Source organism: Moschus berezovskii, chromosome X (assembly GCF_049115385.1).
Source record: "Moschus berezovskii isolate FMDL1 chromosome X, NW_MosBer_1.0, whole genome shotgun sequence".
Taxonomy (NCBI): Eukaryota; Metazoa; Chordata; class Mammalia; order Artiodactyla; family Moschidae; genus Moschus; species Moschus berezovskii.
In genome coordinates, this window is record NC_142488.1 from 2,953,232 (window position 1) to 2,959,876 (window position 6,645).

Genomic DNA, 6,645 nt, shown 5'->3' on the forward strand with positions numbered 1-6,645 from the left:
ACGACTGAGCAACTGAACTGAACTGAACTGAGTATGGCTCCGCCCATCGGAACAAGATCCAGGTTCCCTCTCAGTCAGTCTATCCCATCGGGAATCTTCCATAAGCCTCTTATCCTTCTCCATCAGAGGGCAGACAGATTGCAATTACAGAGAACCAATCTAGCTAACCAATCATTGGAGAAGAAAACGGCAACCCACTCTAGTGTTCTTGCCTGGAGAATCCCAGGGTCGGGGGAGCCTGCTGGGCTGCTGTCTATGGAGTCGCACAGAGTCAGACACGACTGAAGTGACTTAACAGTAGCAGCAACCGATCTAATCTCATGGACCACAGCCTTGTCTGACTCAGTGAAACTATGAGCCATGCCGTGTAGGAACACCCAAGATGGACGGGTCACGGTGAAGAGTTCTGACAAAATGTGGTCTGCTCGAGAAAGGGAATGGAAAACCACTTCAGTATTCTTGCCTTGAGAACCCCATAAACAGTATGAAAAGGCAAAAAGATAGGACACTGAAATATCAAATCCCCAGGTCAGTAGGTGCCCAATATGCTACTGGAGATCAGTGGGAAAATAACTCCAGAAAGAATGATGAGATGGAGCCAAAGCAACAGCAACACCCAGCTTTGGATGTGACTGGTGATGGAAAGAAAGTCTGATGCTACAAAGAGCAATATTGCATAGGAACCTGGAATGTTAAGTCCATGAATCAAGGCAAATTGGAAGTGGTCAAACAGGAGTGGCAAGAGTGAACATCGACATTCTAGGAATCAGTGAACTAAAATGGACTGGAATGGGTGAATTTAACTCAGTTCAGTTCAGTTCAGTTCAGTCGCTCAGTCGTGTCCGACTCTCCGCGACCCCATGAATCACAGCACGCCAGGCCTCCCTGTCCATCACCAACTCCCGGAGTTCATTCAAACTCATGTCCACAGAGTCTGTGATGCCATCCAGCCATCTCATTCTCCGTCGTCCCCTTCTCCTCCCACCCCCAACCTTTCCCAGCATCAGAGTCTTTTCCAGTGAGTCAACTCGTCGCATGAGGTGGCCAAAGTATTGCAGTTTCAGCTTTAGCATCTGTCCCTCCAATGAACATCCAGGATTGATCTCCTCTAGAATGGACTGGTTGGATCTCCTTGCAGTATAAGGGACTCTCAAGAGTCTTCTCCAACACCACAGTTCAAAAGCATCGATTCTTCGGCGGTCAGCCTTCTTCACAGTCCAACTCTCACATCCATACATGACCACGGGAAAAACCATAGCCTTGACTAGACGGACCTTGGTTGGCAAAGTAATGTCTCTGCTTTTTAATATACTATCAAGGTTGGTCATAACTTTCCTTCCAAGGAGCAAGCGTCAGATGACCATTATATCTACTACTGTGGGCAGGAATCCCTTAGAAGAAATGGAGTAGCCATCACAGTCAACAAAAGAGTCCAAAATGGAGTACTTGGATGCAATCTCAAAAACGACAGAATGATCTCTGTTTGTTTCCAAGGCAAACCATTCAATATCACGGTAATCCAAGTCTATGCCCTGACCAGTAAGGCTGAAAAAGCTGAAGTTGAACAGTTCTATGAAGACCTACGAGACCTTCTAGGACTAACACCCAAAGAAGATGTCCTCTTCATTACAAGGGAATGGAATGCAAAAGTAGGAAGTCAAGAGCTACCTGGAGTAGAAGGCAAATATGGCATTGGAGTACGGAATGAAGCAGGTCAATGGCTAAGAGAGTTTTGAAAAGAGAATGCACCGGTCAGAGCAAACACTCTTCCAACAACACAAGATCAGACTCTACTCATGGATATCACGAGATGGTCAACACCGAAATCAGATTGATTGTATTTTTTGCAGCCAAAGATGGAGAAGATCTATACTGTCAGCAAAAACAAGACCGGGAGCTGACTGTGGCTCAGATCATGAACACCTTATTGCCAAAATCAGACTTAAATTGAAGAAAGTAGGGAAAACCACTATACAATTCAGGTATGACCTAAATCAAATCCCTTATGATTATACAATGGAAGTGACAAACAGATTCTAGAGATTAGATTTGATAGACAGAGTGCCTGAAGAACTATCGACAGAGGTCATTACATTGTACCTGAGGCAGTGATCAAGATCATACCCAAGAAAAAGACATGCAAAACGGCAAAATGATTCTCTAATGAGATCTTACACATAGCTGAGAAAAGAAGAGAAGCTAAAGGCAAAGGAGAAAAGGAAAGACATATCCCTTTGAATGCAGAGTTCCAAAGATTAGCAAGGAGAGATAAGAAGGGGTTCCTCAGCCATCAGTGCAAAGAAACAGAGAAAAGCAATAGAATGGGAAAGACTAGAGATGTCTTCAAGAAAATTAGAGATAGCAAGGGAATATTTCATGGAAAGATGGGCACAATAAAGGACAGAAATGGTATGGACCTAATAGAAGCAGAAGATATTAAGAAGAGGTGGCAAGAATACACAGAAAAACTGTTCAAAACAAGATAATGACCCAGATTATCATGGTGGTGTGATCACTCACCTAGAGTCAGACATCCTGGAATGCAGTTAAGTGGGCCTTCAGAAACATCACTACAAACAAAGCTAGTGGAGGTGATGGAATTCCAGTTGAGCTATTTCAAATCCTAACAGATGATGCTGTGAAAGTGCTGCACTCAATATGCCGACAAATTTGGAAAATTCAACAGTGGCAACAAGACTAGAAAAGGTCAGTTTTCATTCCAGTCCCTAAGAAAGGCAATTCCAAAGAATGCTCAAACTACCGCACAATTGCACTCATCTCACAGTAGCAGAGTAATGCTCAAAATTCTCCAAGCCAAGCTTCAAAAGTACATGAACCGTGAACTTCCAGATATTCAAGCTGGATTTTGAAAAGGCAGAGGAACCAGAGATTTAATTGTCAGCATCTGTTAGATTATCAAGAAAACAAGAGAGTTCCAGTAAAATCTACTTCTGCTTTATTGACTACACCAAAGCCTTTGACTTTTAGGGATCAAAACAAACTGTGGAAAATTCTTAAAGAGATGGGGATACCAGACCACCTTATCTGCCTTATGAGAAACCTGTATGCAGGTCAGGAAGCAACAGTTAGAACTGGACATAGAACAACAGACTGGATTCAAATCAGGAAATGAGTACGTCAAGCCTATATATTGTCACCCTGCTTATTTAACTTATATGCAGAGTACATCGTGAAAAACGCTGGGCTTGTTATAGCCACAAGTTCCGGGAAACAAACTCACTCAGAAGGACAATGCAGATAGTGGAGTTCAGTTTATTACACCAGTGGGCCCAAGGCAGAGTCTCCTTTTAACCAAGGACCCCGACCACCATTTGCGAAAATCTTTTATACCCTATGTGTTCGTTGAATCCACCACCCCAGTTTCCTTGAGACTTATTTAAAACAAAGGAAGGGTAAATACAATCACAATAACCCCATCATTCATGTGTTAGGTGTTCAAACTGTTAATACTCAATAAGACTGTGATTACATTCTGATAGACACGAAATGAGTTTATGACCTGTCCGGAGGCAGGGGTGATTAGACTATGTTTTCTCTTAGGCGATGAGTAACATGCATGTGATCTTCAAGATTCCCGGTCCAGAGGGGGTCTTATCTTTCTATTGCAGTTTCCATAGGCACTAAGCACAGAGTTCAGAGTCCACTGGAGAGGTGGCTGAGCATGATCAGCATGAACAGGCCTAAGATGGAGTCCAGGCCCTATGAATTCCCTCTTCAGGCTGGATGAAGCATATGCTGGAATCAAGATTGCTTGGAGAAATGTCAAAAACCTCAGATATGCAGATGACACCACCTTTATAGCAGAAAGTGAAGAACTAAAGAGCCTCTTGATGAAAGTGAAAGAAGAGAGTGAAGAAGTTGGCTTAAAGCTCAACATTCAGGAAACTAAAATCATGGCATCCAGTCCCACCACTTCATGGCAAATAGATAGGGAAACAGTGGAAACAGTTTATTTTGGGGGGCTCCAAAATCACTGCAGATGTTGACTTCAGCCATGAAGTTTAAACACACTTGCTCATTGGAAGAAAAACTATGACCAACTAGACAGCATATTAAAAAGCAGAGACATCACTTTACCTACAAATGTCTATCTAGTCAAAGCTATGGTTTTTCCAGTAGTCATGTATGGATGTGAGACTTGGACTATAAAGAAAGCTGAGCAACCGAAGAATTGATTCTTTGAAACTGTGGTGTTGGAGAAGACTCTTGAGAGTCCGTTGGACTGCAATGATCCAAGGACTTTGCAACCTTGATCCAACCAGTCCATCCTAAAGGAAATCAATCCTGAATATTCATTAGAAGGAGTGATGCTGAAGACGAAACTCCAATACTTTGGCCACCTCCTCTGAAGAACCAACTCATTGGAAAAGACCCTGATGCTGGGAAAGATGGAACATGGGAGAAGGGGTCGACAGAGGATGAGATGGTTGGATGGCATCACCAACTCGATGAACATGAGTTTAAGCAAGCTCCGGGAGTTGGTGATAGAAGGGAAGTCTGGTGTGCTGCAGTCCATGTGGTTGCTAAAAGCTGGGCACAACTTAACTGAGTGACTTAACTGAACTGCACTGAGTCATATTAAAGTTCCAAATGATTGGCTGATTAATACTAAGTCGCTTTGGTGAGAAAGTTTTAATCTGAAGGAATCTTGCAGACCAGAGTCATCAGAGAGAATCAGGAATCCCTGCAAGTTGGTGGAAACTTGTGTTCCCATCAGTCCTGACCTCACATTTGTCCACACACACCCCTCCTCCAGGAGAATGGTGAGTAAAGAGAACTCACGTGTCCTTCAAATCCACTATTCAATCTCACATAATTCTTACAGAACCTGTCTGTAAGGCCTTCCAACCACAGTCTGAGACTTGCATTTATTTTATATTCCCCCTCAGTAGGCAATTTGTCTTAGTGTGATCTTTAAACTTTCTAAACTAAGACAGCGTCAGAGAATGGCACTCATCTAAGTTAAACTCTGGCTTCTATTTTGCTGTGGAGGCAAAATGGAAGAAATAAAGGAAATAAAAACACTATCTTCCACATGAATATGGTAAAAAGAAAGGATGTAATGCATAGGTATGATGGAATATTCCTCAACCATAAAAAAGAATGAAATAATACTATTTGCTGCAACGTGGATGAATCTAGAGATGATCATACTAAGTACCTGAATATTGAATATTAGTTGCTCAGTCGTATCCGACTCTTTGCGACCCACCAGGCTCCTCTTTTCAAAAGATTCTCCAGGCAAGAATACTGGAGTGGGTTGCCATTTCCTTCTCCAAGGGAATGTCCTGACCCAGAGATCAAGCCCAGATCACCCATATCGCAGAAAGATTCTTTCCCGTCTGAGACACCAGGAAGCCCATACTAAGTAATGTAAGTCAGAGAGAGAAATATTAAATAGCATATGATACCATTTATGTGTGGATTCTAAAATGCAACACAAATGAATTTATCTGCAAAACCCAGACTCACAGACACAGACACCATGCTTGTGGTTACTAACGGGAGGGGAGGAGATGGATTGGGAGTTTGGGATTAACAGAGAGATAAAAACTATCGCATACAGGATGGATAGACAAAAAGGACCTACTGTAGAGCACAGGCAACTGTATTCAATGTCCTGGGATAAACCATAATGGAAAACAGTATGCAAAAGAATATATATATGTGTGTGTGCATATACACACACACATATATATACATGTTTGTGTGAATAACTTTGCTGTAGAGCAGAAAGCAAAACAATATTGTTAACCAACTGTAATCCAACATAAAATAAAAAAAATTAATTCTTGAAGCCCCTAAAGACAAAACTTGTGGAATCAGAGGTGCCCAATAGAATCACAGAGTCTGTAAACCATCTTAATATGAACCATCACCATGAACATGCATTCTGAAATCATTACTCCTAGATTGCGTCTGGTACATAAAAGGTTACACCATATGTACAACCTGGGAAATATTCAACAGGGAATCCAACACCACAGAGATGTGGAGTACTGAGGTCCACCAGGATTCTGACATTGGATCACCTCCCAGCTCTTGTACCCTGGACAGCCGACTGCCTTAGGCACACCCCTGTCAGCCGTCACAGAGTCGACTCTATTAAACCTTTGGTTCTGTTTTACTCATCTAAAGAAAGAGTCCCTGAGCTCAGACACATCCTCATCTCCGTGGAATCAAGATCAACACGAAGATGACTTTCTTGGTTCCTAAGTAACAAGATCCTTCTCATACTCACACTCCCTCTTCAATCTCATCTCTCCTGGTCAATGTTGCTGCTGCTGCTGCTAAGTCACTTCAGTCGTGTCCGACTCTGTGTGACCCCATAGATGGAAGCCCACCAGGCTCCCCCGTCCCTGGGATTCTCCAGGCAAGAACACTGGAGTGGGTTGCTATTTCCTTCTCCAATGCATGAAAGTGAAAAGTGAAAGTGAAGGCTCTCAGTCATGTCCGACCCTTAGCGACCCCATGGACTGCAGCCTACCAGGCTCCTCCATCCATGGGATTTTCTAGGCAAGAGTACTGGAGTGGCTTGCCATTGCCTTCTCCTCTCCTGGTCACTAATCCCATCCTATTTGGTGGTATTTGATTTCTGAGGGTTTAGATAAACTGATTTAATAT